Below are 15,503 nucleotides of genomic sequence, written 5' to 3'. Positions count from 1 at the left end.
AGAGGCAAAGGAAGAAAGATGAAGAGAATGGTGTGCAAATGTCATGTACGATCAGTTACGCACTCTTAAATGGCTACATAAATTGCAGACAACTAGTGTAGACCTTCCTAAAGAGGAGGTACGTTACAAAGTTAAGAACTATTGCAGCTTCTTGGCCGGAAAATTGATGTTATTCTGAAAGAACATTCAAACTCCCGTAATTATACAAGAATGGAGATTGGTATCGGAAGTGCATTTCTCTGGCTTTTACAGGAAGAGTTGAGTAGCTTAGGGAAATATATATGTTTCCATCAAAAGGAAACTTATACCATAAAGGAAATTCATAGGAGCCGTTAAACCTCTCTCGGCGAATAATTCGCATATTCAAGAGTTCTAAAAATTTGAATGGACACCTGCTACTTCTCGTTATGATGCTGTACACGTGATATGAACTGGTGTTGATTCCTCATGCCTTCCTATACTTAGGTGATCGGGATGGTGATTTAACAAACCTCCTATACTCGTTGAGGCTGACTGTGTTGTTATATTTAGTGGGTCAAGTGTGTTCCAACGACATCGGCCTGGATTTGATATTGGAGTGTTGCTATAGCCGTAATAGAAGAATTGAGCAAATCTGGAACGTAACTGTCAGTTGATGGTTAACTAAGCAGGGCCTCTACACATGGCAATCATACTGTGAAAGGTAGAGAGTTTGAGAAACTTGTAGTAGAGACAATTTGCTAGGAACCTGTGTTGTTGTGAATAGGTGTCAAGTTGCCGTGATTCCTATTGCTCCCGACCTTAGCAAGCAAAGACGTGTAACGACAATCATGAATGTGGCATGAGCAGACATTTATTCTTTATAACACCCAGGTAATTCTAGACTTCGCAAAAGAATGATACGTTCACTGAAAGGAAGTTGCTAGAACCGTTTCTTGCCATCACAAGGGTCATCATTGAAGTTTCAAATGATATTTGTTTCAATTTGAAGATCAACGTGTCGGGTCCAAGTGTTGTTCTTCGAATGGTTGTTGAGACTATTACTCATTCTGGCGTACTCTTGAATCGATGCCTCTGTGCATCTTCAATTGCTTGAATCGTGGCAGAGATTATAAGGATAAGCTAAGCGGGGACACATTTCAAATCATTACCTTAGCCTTTCGGAATGTGTCGTAAAGACAGATGTGGCAGTTTGGACCGAATGAATTTTGATTGCTCTTCCTTTGCAAACTAAGGGGTCAGAACTTTACAGTCGGTTTGGTAAATTTGTGGAAATCCAATTTGACAAAAATGGTAGAATATCTGGAGCCACAATCAGGACTTATCTTCTAGAGAGGTCTGGTGTTGTGTAGATAACACATCCAGAGAGGAACTATTACTGTTTTTATCAATTATGCGCTTCTCCAGAGGGTGTAGAGAAGTATAACCTAGGCGATCCTAGAATGCTGCATTATTTGAACCAGAGCAATACATATGACTTGGTCGGTGTCAGTAATGCCCAAGAATATATTAATACCAGAAGGGCCATGGATACAGTAGGCATAAATTTTGAATGAACTACTAAAAGTTATAGCCACCTTGTGTTGTCAAATAAAGTTCAATTGCTACCAATACTACGTTCTGAGCAGCATTAATAATTGGAGCAAGGCTTAGCTTGGACTCTTGTAAAGTTTAACATGACACTGCAGACATATTGCTGCAATAAGAATAACGACTTTATATCAAACGACTTAGTCTAGAAAGTCGTTCTAGATCCATAACTGGAGAGTCATTTTTTAATAGCATTATTATTTGGCATCATGTCATTAGTGACAAAGCAGTTGTGTGCAAAATACTGTGAGTTTGGAGATCAACAATCTTTTGGCAATTGTTTATTGATAAGATCCTAATGATTCAAAGTAGTTGCAAAAACAAATAACCCCATGCCAATCTACAAAGGTTCATCAAGGCAATTTTGGGGCAGAATGTAGCTGTTTGTTGGATTTGCAGTAATAAGATAACAACATTCAGCATTGGGATCTAAAAAAAAAAAACTAGGAAAGATACTATGAAGCTACAAGAGCAGTTAGTTTATAATTCAGATTCTGTTATAAAAGTAGAAATACTCAAGATTTATGGAGAGTATAAAGAACTTCCTACCCGAATCCAGAATGATTTATCATTCAATGACTACTTGGATTTTTATCTAGGGCAGCAAAATATGACTGATAGGTAAAAATAAAGTATTTGGAATTGGTTCAGGATCTCCTTGCAAAAGACTAGTGGAAAGGTATGTATGAAGAATTTACGGCAAACCAAGATCATCGAATAGAGAGTCTTAAAAATGAAGAACAGTTATCTACCTTTGATTTACAACCTTCCAGCTATCATGTAGAAGATATTACACAAGGTGCAAGTTTTTATGTTCGCGAATTGGAAGTTAGTGTTAACGAACAGGTTGATAAGGATGTTTGCACATGAGGTAAGAGCAGATCGGAAATTGTGTGATGAACCATATATTTCCTATGTCCATGATCGGAATTCAGAGGAACAATCTAAGATGACACTGCAAAATGATGAATCACTTCAATAGAACAATAATGAATTGCATGCCTTTAGGAATCAGTTGAAGGTTAGTAATGATATGGTTGTGGCATCATTGGTATGTTATCACAACACTCACAAGTTGGTGGAAGATCTCTACAGAAAGGTTCAAAAGGAAGTGGAAGGAGAGTGGCTTGTTGCTGATTTGTAGGTGATCATAACAGCCCTTGAGACTATGAAATCATATTATCTGTATTTGCTTTCTGACAGGGATAACATTCTTAAGGTTGCTGAAATTCATGTTGATCAGTTGGATAAAGAAAGGAATGAGATTATGGAGCTCAAAAGGGGGCGTAAGGATACTCATGAGGCATTAGACGATGCTTGATTTTCTCTTCAGGAGGCAAAAAATCAAGGACTATGAATCACTCTCAAGAGCATGAGGATAAAGAGAGGCAAGAGTTTTTTTTAGAACTGATTGATGAACTTGATAGTATTCAGCAAATGTATGCGTTGGATAATTGCCCCATGCAATCAAGTACCCAAGTTTCATATCACTTTCAGCTGATTGATAACCCTGTGTTTGAAGTTGACACTGATTGGATCTCCAATAATCCTCTTTTTGAAATAAGCAAAGACTCTCCTTTTGATTATCACGACGAAGATGATTTTGATTTCAGGATATGGAATCTTGGTATGATTCCTAGCAATGGATATGGGTCACAAGATGGAAGTGGTGAATTGACTACAGTTATGCATCATAGGACCAGTCCACATTGGGTTTCCTGATTTCACACCATACAGGAGTTGGTTGGATTATTTACATCAGCCTTTGGACAGATTTTGGTATAGTTTTGAGGAGAGTTATGTGTTGACCATAGGGAATGCTTTTTTTCAGCTTCATTCTTATTCATGGTACCTATGTACCCAAAGGTTATCTAGATTGATGATGATAGTATGGTATTTGATGCGCCCAGGGTGTTACTTTCAGTTTTTTAGTGGCTTGTGTATTTCATCATCTATTTTGGTCGGGTTGTCACCATCTACTGGGTTATGCATAGTTCACTGATACATTTTTATCTTATCATAGTGGCTGGTTATGACAACAAGATTTGGGATCTAGGTGTTGATCATATGTATTTTTGGCTTGTTGAGGACCTTGTTGTGATTCTATTCGGTTTGAGGTTGGATTCAGTGGTATCAATGATGATCAGAGTTGTTCAGTATATAGTTGTAGAGTTTTTTCAGAGAGTTATATGGGATCCAAGGATCTAGATGAGAGATAGATTGCAGAGTGACATCTTGCTGTGCAGTGTGGCCGGAATTGTTTTCAGTTTGGACTACAAGGCTACTTGCAGATTCGTGTGGGATCTTGGTACTGATTGCTTGAGGGCAAACAATTTTAAGGAGGGAGATTTGTAATGTTCCCTTTTTGGGACATTAGAGATATTGAAGATTTATTTTATATAATGTTAAAATTGACTATGAGACGAAGACTCAAATCATAAAAATGTCAATTTAATGTTATAAAGAGGGCAAAAGGTCAAAAAGGAAGAGGACAAAATGCCATAAGGAATTTGAAGAGCTACAAGGGAAAAGGATGAAAGCTAGAGGGGAGTCGAAGAGACTTAGTTTGTGTATTAAAAGGGGAAAGTGACTCATTGTTGGGCATGCTTAATTTATGATTTAGTTCAGTTTTCTCTCTTGTGAGAGTTTTTAGAAAGCTTCATCTTTTAGCTAGTTGGAGGATGTAGCCCCTCGTTCTGGTAGACAGTGGACGCAAACCCATTTTCCAGGGAGACATCAGTTCGGGTGTTTCATGTGCGCGTACAGGTTTTTATTCTAGTATTCCAATCTGATTGTAAATCTGTATTAAGGATTGGATTTGTAGTGCTGGTTATTGTATTGCTATTGTATAATGCAATAACGTATTGTAAGGAGTTATAAGAGTTTTCTGGTTATTATCTTACTGGTTTGTAATGCATTATATATGCTCGAATCTTGAATGTTATTTTGGAAATAACAGATTATTATCTGTGGGGAAGCTTCTGGGTTTATTATAGCACTGTATTCCATTTTCCTGTATTTGAGTTTTGAATGTTATATCTAAGAAGGTTGACTAAATCTCTATTGGGATTTCTACTGGTTTTTGATTGTACTGGAAATTATCTGCAATGTTTTATCTTTGAGTATATTGCTGAAAGGAAAATTTAGGAAAAATCCGGTTAGGGATATTACAAAGTATATTAACGTAAGGTTCAATCTAATGGTTATGGGAAGTGTTATCAATTGGCCATAAAACGTTGACATAGGTTCCTGATAATATTGTTTGCAGAAACTAGAAGGAAGCAGGATCAAGTTGAAGAATCATAGTGCTTGACAGATTTATAGGAAATATTTTTGAATCTGCAAAAAGATACCTCCTCTCACTGTAGTCTGCAGGGGAGTGATAAGAGGACAGACTTGACATTGTTGCAGTGGCATTTTGTGAGATTGTTGATTGAAATGAAGGCAGGTTCCATGAGACACAAAGACAGCTGCTGTAAGAGGCAAAATTAGGTGTCTGGAGTTGTGGAATTGTAGAGCAGCAGGTGTATTAGGACTTGACCTTTTTATACAGGAGCTCAAACTTGATAACACATGCCATAGTAACAGGCCACTTGGAGCCAAACATAGTATGGTTTTTTTGATGTACCACGTGTATTGAGCATTAATGAATTTGACTTGATTATTTCTATTCATGTTTGCAGAGTATTCTGGGTTGATAGATAGATCAATATTCTCCTCAATATACCTGCATGTTTAATTGACTGGTGATATTATTAGTTACATATATGAAGTTAGGATACTATTGCTATATGTTCATTATGGGATTGCAAATTTGGTCTTGGGTATCTTTCAATGGTATTGGGTATCTTTCAGTGGTATTGGAGCCCAAGTCCTGCCAACCTATGGCAATTGATGGATGAGCAAAAGATACCAATAGAGAGAAAAAAGGACACCGTGTGTGAAGCAGGTGACGAAGAGGAAGGGCCTGTTTTAGGAGGTCGGAAGAGCTTTATGTCAGCATGTCTAAGGCATTAAAAGAAGTGGCCCAGCTGTTCAAAGTCCTCAATCAGAATGAAAATGGGGATAAGTCTACAACTAATAGGGGTGAAGGGAGCAATAGAAGGAAGTCAATTGCATGAGGAAGAGTTTCAGTCAAATCACAATGTTGGTGAAAGCTGACCTGATCAAACTAGTGAGATAGATTGCCTTCATGTTGAGTACCATGCTTTGAGTTACGAATTTTCACTAAAAATTGTGGACTAAGGCTAAAGGAGAGCATAGGAGGAAAGCGTATTGGGGGGGAGGATATTCAACATCAGTTGGGAAAGACCACACTCCCAAATTTTGATGGGTCAAGCCTTGCATCAGCAAGGTCATGGCTGCAAAAACTGGATACATATTTCTCTTTGAATCCCATGCATGAAGAGCATGTTGAGTACATGCTCCGAGTTCTGAATCTTTCACTAAATATTGTGGACTAAGGCTAAAGGAGGGCATAGGAGGAAAGCGTACAGGGGGAAGGATATTCAACATCAGTTGGGAAAGATCACACTCCCAAATTTTGATGGGTTAAGCCTTGCATCAGCAAGGTCATGGCTACAAAAACTGGATACATATTTCTCTTTGAATCCCATGCATGAAGAGGACGCTAATAATAAATTACATGTTGCACTTAGTAGTAAAAAAGCAGCAAATTTTTGTTTAAAAATAATATAAGATCAGCACAACATGACACAAAAACTGAATCGAGCAGTTTTTGCAAACATGTTCTGTAAATGCTTGGAAAATAGAAAAGTTGGAACTTCAAAATTTGCAGAATGTCACTCTTTATATCACCTTAAACTTTGTTCAATCACTCAAGCAAAGTTGCAAATGCTGTGAGGAATGGTTGGATGGTTGGATGGATTGAGAGGGCATAATTTCTTTGTATTTAAAACATTTTTGATTGCCTGCCTGGTGAGTCTGTTGCAGTTTTCCTGGTATGCCATGCAAGATAAATTATGAGTAGCTTGTTTAAGTACTTGCTGTTAATCTGTGTTGTGGTCTCGGTACGACTTGGCATGAGTGAAACGACGAGTAGTTCTTTCAGTGGGATGACTCACGAGTTCACCATGAGTGTAATTAATAATACTTTATTTGTTTCCATGCCTGCATTCATTCCAATGCAAATTAATACAAAGTTTATAAGACTCTTTTCAAAGAACTAAGGAACTAAGCCCACGCTCTCTCTTTTGATTGCTTACTTTTATTTTTCTTGCTATTTTGACTAGTTTATTTGTTTTTGTGTTATTGCTTATGGAGCAGCTTTCTCTTCCATAAATTAAACAATATCACTTTCAGGGTAATCCTTACAGAATTAATCAGTAGGAGGGGTATGGCTTGTAAATTTTTTAACAAAAATCTAGCTTTTGGGAAACAATTTAGAAAATTTTCCAAGTGTCTGCTTTGCCACATCTACCTGTTTCCTGTTTATTTACAGGTCACTTTTTTGGTGCAGACAATAATCAATATGAAATAAGAATGCTTGGGTAGGACATGATTTTGATACAGATGACAGATAATAAATAAGAATGCTTGGGTATCTCTATTGTAAACATAGTTACAAATTGTTCAAAGACATGATTTTGGTCAATATTTTGGAACTGAAAGGGTTTGATTAGAGCTGGGGGTATATGCATGATTTATGTGCATCTTAATTGTCTATGTTATGTTTTTACTATACTGAGTGTTGTTAAAACATGTTTGAAGATGGATGCGGTTTTCTCTATAATTGTTATTTATGGTTTAATGATATACTATGTGAACCCTTACAGTTTCGCCTTTTGTGGTGGAAGTTAAAAATTGGTTATTTATCTTCCGCATTCATATTTATTTTGGTGCTGTTTGATTTACGGAGGTGATTTCTGGTCCTTATTTGACATGCTCTTATTCTTGCAGGTTCTCTATGTGGATTTCTGAACTTTGTATATTGCAACAAGGCTAAAGCCGTAATGATAAATTTCATTTCAACATTTGAGATGATTATCATCCACTTATTTCCAGAGGCCTTCAATGCTTCCATGTCTGCCTGCTTGTATATAATATTTAATATCCTTTTCACCAAACTGATCTGTATGTAACCTGAGAAGTGTATATTTTTTTTTTGATTTTGTAACTCCCCTGTTTGCCTCCTTTATATTTTTTTGTATAGGCAAGTTGGAGAACATTGATTTTGTTGAAAAGGGCAACAACAGATATTTTTTCCCATTGCTCATAACAAGTGTCTTAAATATAATTTAACGTCCCAGATGTTTCAATCATGAAAGATTCTTGACAACTGCTCCTGTATCGTAATAAATGTGTATTAATTGTTGGCATCATTTTCTCTTTGTAAATTATGTGGCCGTGCTTTTAGATCTTATGTTTGTCTTCTGGACATGGCTTATAAATTTTTGTTGCAAAATAAAATGTTATTGGCATGAAATATTACAGATCTGTTATTTGGGATTCACACTGCTTCACTATTTGAGATCAATTCTCTCCCCAAGAATAACCAAATGCCTATGTAATTATGACTTGGTGCAGGATGAGTAATCTTATTTTTGAAGTTTATATCTTTTGCAGTTCTTATATTAATAATTACTATTACCTTGTGCATGTTATTTGGGATTCACACTGCTTCACTATTTGAGATCAATTCTATCCCCAAGAATAACCAAATGCCTATGTAATTATGACTTGGTGCAGGATGAGTAATCTTATTTTTGAAGTTTATATCTTTTGCAGTTCTTATATTAATAATTACTATTACCTTGTGCATTGTACAAGAGTCAAAATCACATGTTAATTTTTTTAAAACTAAGGGTGTGTGATATTGTATTGCTGGATATTATTGTATCAATTTTCTTTGAGAGTAGTAGTTTGGCAGATTATTATTTGCAAGTATGACATCTGGGCATTCCAATATTGGTTCAGGCCAATGAAAATTAGGCATACTTAACAATGATGCCATTCATCTCAAGGAACAGAAACAAAAATAATTATATATCTTCAGATATCTTAGGGGTGTCAGAACATCTAATTAGGAGTTTCCTCGGAATCTAAACTTCGGCCATTTCATGGCATACACAGTAATACCTCAGTGGCAATGATAACTTTTATACAGTATCAGAATTCACATCTTTGTTACAACAGGCAAGTCGATTTCTTTTAGGTCAAATTGTGCTTGAGCATGGAGTGGAAGCTCTGTCGAACAAGGACATGATATATATTTCAATGTAAAGGGGATTTTTCTGCGGGCTTCACACTCCAAGAAAAATAAGATATATTCAAATTTTTATTGGTCATGTGTACGAGTCTCGTGATCAGTGTTTATAGTTGGATTCAAGTATATATTCATTCTAGAACCAACAATGGAATTCTAGTCATCGTTTACTTTTTTGATCTTAGTTGTCGAATCGGGAATGGGGAAGTACGCGTATGAAATGCTGTACGGAGAGATGACAGTGGTCTCAATCGGTAGTGTCCATCGTAAAGTCGGATGAGTTACAAATTGAAAAAAGAAATCGTTCCATAAATTGTATTAATATTCTATTCAGTTTGCAATGCAAACAAAGGATAAATTATCTTCCTTTAAGATTACATCGCCAAATGCACTTAAATTAAAGGAAGGAAGAACAGCGAACCGGAGCACACAAACACAATTTGTGTTGATCTCGGGGAAAACGAAAGAGGACATTCAGAGACTAGTAGAACTCTTTTGCAACTATGTTGACGAGGTTATAAACGATTTATAGCAGCTATGAAGGTTTTTAAATTGACATTTTCTCTCGGCATGTTACAAGCTGTGCATTTTCCCGCAGCACTACTCAACTACAATGCAACTCTCAAAGGCTAGGCTACAGTGACACAATTAACACTTAACCAAATACAACCAAGAGAATCCATTAAGATGGGCACTTGACCAAATACAACCAAGAGAATCCATTAAAATGGGCACTAGGGCTTTTGAGTACATGAGGAATACAAGAGTTCTAGAATGCTTAAAAGAGAAACATCATAATTACCACATCTTGAAACACTAAAATCTAAAATGCTGTCTGACCTTGTGGAGTCCTTCAGAAATTTTATGATTTTTGTTGCAATTCTATTTTATTAGGTTGACTATATTATGGGTGTAATTCTATAAATGATTAGCGGAAAAAATCAGTTCCAGATAATTGATCCAGAAGGACTACAGATGACGCTCCTCATCATCATTTGCTTTTTGAGATAAATCAGAGGTCAGCAGTAATGGGCTTTATCGGATCGATCATCTGGTTGCTTTCTCAGCTATAGGGTTTCTATTGTGCTTATCTTGTACTGATCTCAAAGACTAATAATAGAAATGACCAATTTATCCATAATTTTTCTGAAACACAGTTCTTTATTCAAATAATGAAAGACCAGTCCCCTAACCTTGATGTTGGTTTAAGTGTAACCAAAAACAAATAAAAACTGTTATGATAAAACAAGTCGAAAAAATAGAGAATGCTACTATTTGGGAAAACCCACTTGAAGGAATGATGAGATTTATAGAGATTTACACGTACTGAAGCATTCATACAACTGTAATAACTTCTCTCAAGATTTACCAATCATCAAGTAAGTGTATGAAATAATGAGAAAATGGACTACAAAATCATAATTCTCAATAATCAATGATAGATAAAGCTTAGGGCTCTAGATGTAACATTCTAGTAAATAAATATAAACTATGCTTATCTTATGGTATGAGTTCCAAACATCTATACAAGCTTTGAAGTTGCAGACATGTATCAATTTTAATGCAACTCGTTAAGACTAATTAAATAAGAGAATCCCATTATTTTGGCTCCCTAGGGACATGGCAAATACGACATAAGTGTAACAGTCGTAGAAGAGCAACAAGAAACATCCAAATTTCAGATATAATTGCTCTTGATGGTGTAGGACCTAGATAATTATTTTGCTTGACAAAAATAATATCTTGTTGCAAGTGAAGCTATTTTGAGAATCTCGATTACAAAATGACAAATTTGACCCTAGAAGATTTAGTTGACTATTTCAAATGAGCATTCAAAGGACTTCGTCATACTTTATTGAATCTATAAGAAGAAAATCCCAATCTTAGGTAATTTAAATGTATCTATTTTATTATTATCACACTTTCTCAACCCGAAGGGTTTTGGCCTCAAAATGTTTGGAAATGCAATAATGAGTCCTTTCCATTAGTGTATAAACATGTTGATTTATATAATTTACTTTGATTTATTTTTACGATGGTTTCTTAATTTGAAGGATGAATTAAATAGATGAAGTTAAAATTTTTTCTATTATATTTGGAAGGATTTAATATTGTTCTATTGACCAATTCAATTTTTTCTCAAGTAAAAAAATTCAAAAAATAGCTATAATATGCATGTTATCTTCAAATTGATAACATTACATCCATTACAAAGTTAGAACATAATGTAAAACATAAATTACTTACCAAGTTTTGGACAAAATGAAAAAGAGAATAGTATTACTTTATTAGAGAACATAATGAGAGAGTCGATTGAAACCTATATGGAAGATCAATATAAAAAAGTCATTTAATCTTTACCGCCTCAAGCTCAATACCAAAAACTGTAACAAGTCTCTTCGAGGTTCATGTATTCAAGCAACATCTCAACATCTCATAGGGGTTCTCTTTTTTTGAAAGCACACAAAATGTTTGATAATTTCTTCATGACCCTATTTGGGTTATTACAAGAATCTTGCCTCTTTGACTTATACTTGTTGACCATTTTATAGCTATATGAAATAATTTTGAACTTGGCATTAAATATCTCCAAAGTAAAGAAAACTTGCACAACCACCTCAAAATGCACACATCTTTCAAAAGAATTAGTAAGTTGCTTGAACTCCCCTAAAAAAGTCACCATTCCTATTTTTCCAAAGAAACAATAACAATTCAAATAGTAAACATTGTATGCGTGAATATGTGGCCTTTGCTAACACACACACTTCAACACGGCCTTTATTTGTGGATTCATCCCGGAATGAACATTGGATTGTTCATCCGAAAATCAGCCTACAAAGCGACTTGTTGCCTTCTATCTAGAGGGAATTGCTTGTTAGATATCCTCAGATTCGAGGTGTTTAAGCAACCAGACCCCATAAGAACGAAGGATTTGAATGCAATTTAAACTATATGAATGTGCAAGTAATCTATATGAAGTACTAGCAATTAATCTAAGAAATAAAGGACATTAAGCTAAAAATGAATCTAAACTAAGAATGCAAGATGTATGTAAAAAAAATGAGCAAATGTGAGTATGAATTCCAGCAGCAATTCAATGCAAATTCTCCAAATTCATCCTCCAAAATAAAGAGATGAGGGTCTCTTAAATAGACTTTCTTGAAATCCATCAACGGTTGAGATCAATTTCGATCAACGGTCAGGATTGAAGATGAGGTTTAGTCATAAAGGGAGATTCCCAAATTAAAGGGAGTTAACAGATTTAATTTGAGTAAAATAAGGAGTTAACTGATTCAATTTGAGTAGAAAAAGGAGTTAACTGATTTAACTCATTTTTGATCAATAGTGAACTGAAAATTTCCCTTTTTTGAACTGAAGAGAGATTTTGATGAAATATTTAATTTAGTAAAATGAAATATGCTCTCATAATTACTTTTTTCTATTTAATTAAATAATTTTTAATTAATTAGAGACACTTTTCTTATTTAATTAAATAACTTCATTTAATTAATTAGGAATGGCTTCCCATTTAATTAAATAACTTTGTTTAATTAATTAGAAGTAAGTACTCCATTTAATTAAATAATTTTGTTTAATTAATTAGAAATACCTTTCCCATTTAATTAAATAATTACATTTAATTAATCAAGATAGGCGTATTTATTAAATTAAATAAATTTAATTCCATAGTACATTAGCCTTAGATATAATTTAATTTAATTAAAGTATAAATACTTAATAATTAAATTATAATTAAATCAAGTAGGTTTAATGCGACTAATATGAGTACGTACTATAGGAATTAAATAAGAAATATGATGAATGCAGATTAGGGTTTTTTGCATCTGACAATTAAGTCATGTAGCGAATAGCAGAATGAGAATTGTCTATTAGAATAGGTCTTTAGGATTGGTTAAAAATAGACCAGAATTGGTATCATGGCAATGAACCAATTTTGGGGTATTACATTTTGCCCGTCTTTGAATGAATGTGCGAGCAACACGTTCAATTCAAAGAAAATCAAAAAGCATGATGCGAAGATGAGATTGGTTCCGAAGTTGATGACACAGAGACCAATTGATAAGCTTTTAAGGACTATCTCTAGAACAGAGCTTAATCCTAAGGAATCCAAGTAGAGCACTTAGATACCTAAGATTGATAGCATTTAAAATACTATCTTCAGAACGAAGCGTAATATTTAAGGATCCAGACAGAACATCTAGATACCTGAAATTGATAGCATTTAGAAGATTATCTCCATAACGGAGCTTAACCTTCAAGGATCCAGATAGAACACCTAGATACTTGAGAATAATAGCATTTAGAAGACTATCTCCAGAACAGAGCTTAACCTTCAAGGATCTAGATAGAACACCTAGATACCTAAGATTTATAAAAGATAACAAGGTCCCATCATGAGTCATAGAATCATCCCCAGAATGAGGCTTGATCCTTAGGAGTCGGGGTTTAGACTGTCCCAATACCTGTCTATCGAACTTTGAGAAGAGTTGTTATAAGGTTGATCAATTGATGAAAAGATAAGATAGATGGCAAAGATGCCAGATAGAAGGGAATAAAATGCCCCAAGTGATGAGATGCCCCAAGTGACTAGGACATAAGATGGGAACTAGATGCCCCGAGCAATAAGTATTTAATGATGTAATCGTCTTGCCCCCTCGAGAGCGAAATTGAAAGATGACACACCGAAATATGATTTGAAGCAGTATATCATGAGATATAGAAGAAATTTGAGATTCAACAGAAGATAGAAGAGATCAGAATGATCTAAAGAAGATTCAGGGTTGATTTGAAATGATTGCAAAGTCGCAAAGACCAAGTTTGACCAAATATTGACCAGATTTAACCACGGTTGACTTGAGTTGACTATCTTCAAAAAGAATTTTGAAAATATGGAGAATGTAAAGTTGAAAGGATTCCAAGAATCACAAAGTATCAGAAAGATTTGGGCTGCACAAGCGTTCGATCGCATCGGTCCCTAAAATATTAAAACACATTTTTGAGGCTATTAGGTGTGTCAAATTTTGAATTTGATCCCAAAAATGGATCCAGAATGGTCCAATTAGCTAGGGGTGTGATTTTTGTGCAAATCCGAGCACTTTGAAAAATTTGGTCAACACCTATATAAAGGCTCGAAGGGTCATTTTCAATTCATTTGTGCTTTTGTCTTGTAGTGATTTTGAGCTCTGATAGAGACATGGCAGTGAACGTGAGATATCATCGTTTTGAGCGCTCCAAACGACACAGTCGACCAGTAGACTATGGACCACCAGTGAGTCATCGATTTCTCATCTTCATACTTTTTCTTTCACGCATTTCGAGGTCATTTATTGCACATTTTAGGATGTTTTAGGATTGTCAATTCTTTCTTCGCACGAGATCGATCTCTTCTCGCGCGAAGATCTTCTTTCTTCGCGCGAACAAACAGGATAGGCTGTTTCTTCGCGCGCGACCGGAGGATCTTCGCGCGGGACAATTTTGGTTTCGCGCGAAGGTGGAGATTCTTTGCGCGAGGCAATTCGTGTTTCGCGTGAGAATCTCTTTTCTCGCACGGGCAGCTTTATCTTCGCGTGAGAAGATCTTTTTTCACGCGAAGGTTAAATTCTTCGCACAAAGAAAGAATTATTTCGCGCGAAACTGAATGTTTTCGCGCGAGATTTCATGAATCTCGCGCGAAATTTCGTGACAGTTTTGTGATTTCGCACTTAGAAATTGCACTTTATTTTGTTTTGATGCTTCGTTTTGACTTGATACTGATCGTTTGTTTGTCATTTTTTTGTTGTGCGCGCAGGAGGTCTTCGGAGACATTTCATTTAGATCTCACTATTTGCCATATGGAGAGTTATTGCGAAGTTTGGATGACGCAGATCGGGCACACATTGCCCGATTGGGTTTGTCTTCACTATGTCGGATTCTAGCCGTGATGGTGAATCACGGCTTACTGACTGCTCTGGTAGAGCGTTTCCATTTGGAGACGAACACATTTCATTTGCCAATGGGTGAGATGACAATTACCCCGGAGGATATATGGAGGATACTGAGGATCCCATTTCATGGCACCGAGGTCGTCTATGATACAATGCCTCGATTAGGGACAGAGGCACTTTCCATTGTATTCGGGAGAGAGCTACCGAGAGGCAGGGCCATTAGCTGGGATGAGCTGATGCATACTTATGGACCCACACATAGGTTGGCATCTGTGTTGGGTATATTCTTGAGCTGCTTTTTATGTCCTGACAGGGGACAACATGGGTTGGAGTGTGGATGGGGTATCATGCTTCGTAGGATGCTGGAGGCACCAGAGATCTTCGGGTGGGGTCAGTGCATGCTTGGTCACCTTTTCCATGAGATGCACGAGGTTGTCTTCCATGAGAAGAAGACCATGGCAGCAGGAGTTTATGTTCTACAGATCTGGGCCTGGGAGCATCTCCCTATATGTAGACTGATTTTTGAGGATGCCCGGGAGCCAATGGAGCCCTACATATGCAGATATCGAGGGCATATTACCCAGGCCCATCTGGGTAAGACTGAGCACTGGCAGACACATCTTGATGACCTAGTGTCCGTTATATGGCGACCCTGGAGAGAGACAGAGGACTGAGATGATGCCCTCAGAGAGCTGCCATGGATGTTTAGTTCTCGACCGCTGACGGGAAGGACGACATCAGTGATCGAGAGATTTGTCATCTCA

The 15,503-nt window shown here is 36.2% G+C and overlaps 1 protein-coding gene across 2 annotated transcripts in view; it reads left to right on the top strand.

Moving 5' to 3' along the window:
• The window catches only part of PRT6 (proteolysis 6), a 68,418-nt gene extending 60,508 nt beyond the window's left edge, over positions 1–7,910 (top strand). Inside the window, exon 18 of one of the 2 annotated variants that reach the window (XM_089798421.1) lies at positions 7,489–7,910. The gene's annotated coding sequence lies outside the window, so the exon portion shown is untranslated. Of the gene's footprint in view, positions 1–4,837; positions 5,240–7,488 lie in introns of those variants that run through there. The other variant, XM_089798422.1, reaches the window with a different exon arrangement.
• The last annotated feature ends 7,593 nt before the right edge of the window (positions 7,911–15,503 follow it).

Source organism: Cupressus sempervirens, chromosome 8 (assembly GCF_028749045.1).
Source record: "Cupressus sempervirens isolate cs-2001-9-10 chromosome 8, ASM2874904v1, whole genome shotgun sequence".
In the NCBI taxonomy this organism is placed as follows: Eukaryota; Viridiplantae; Streptophyta; class Pinopsida; order Cupressales; family Cupressaceae; genus Cupressus; species Cupressus sempervirens.
This window is presented reverse-complemented; position numbering and strand designations above follow the sequence as displayed.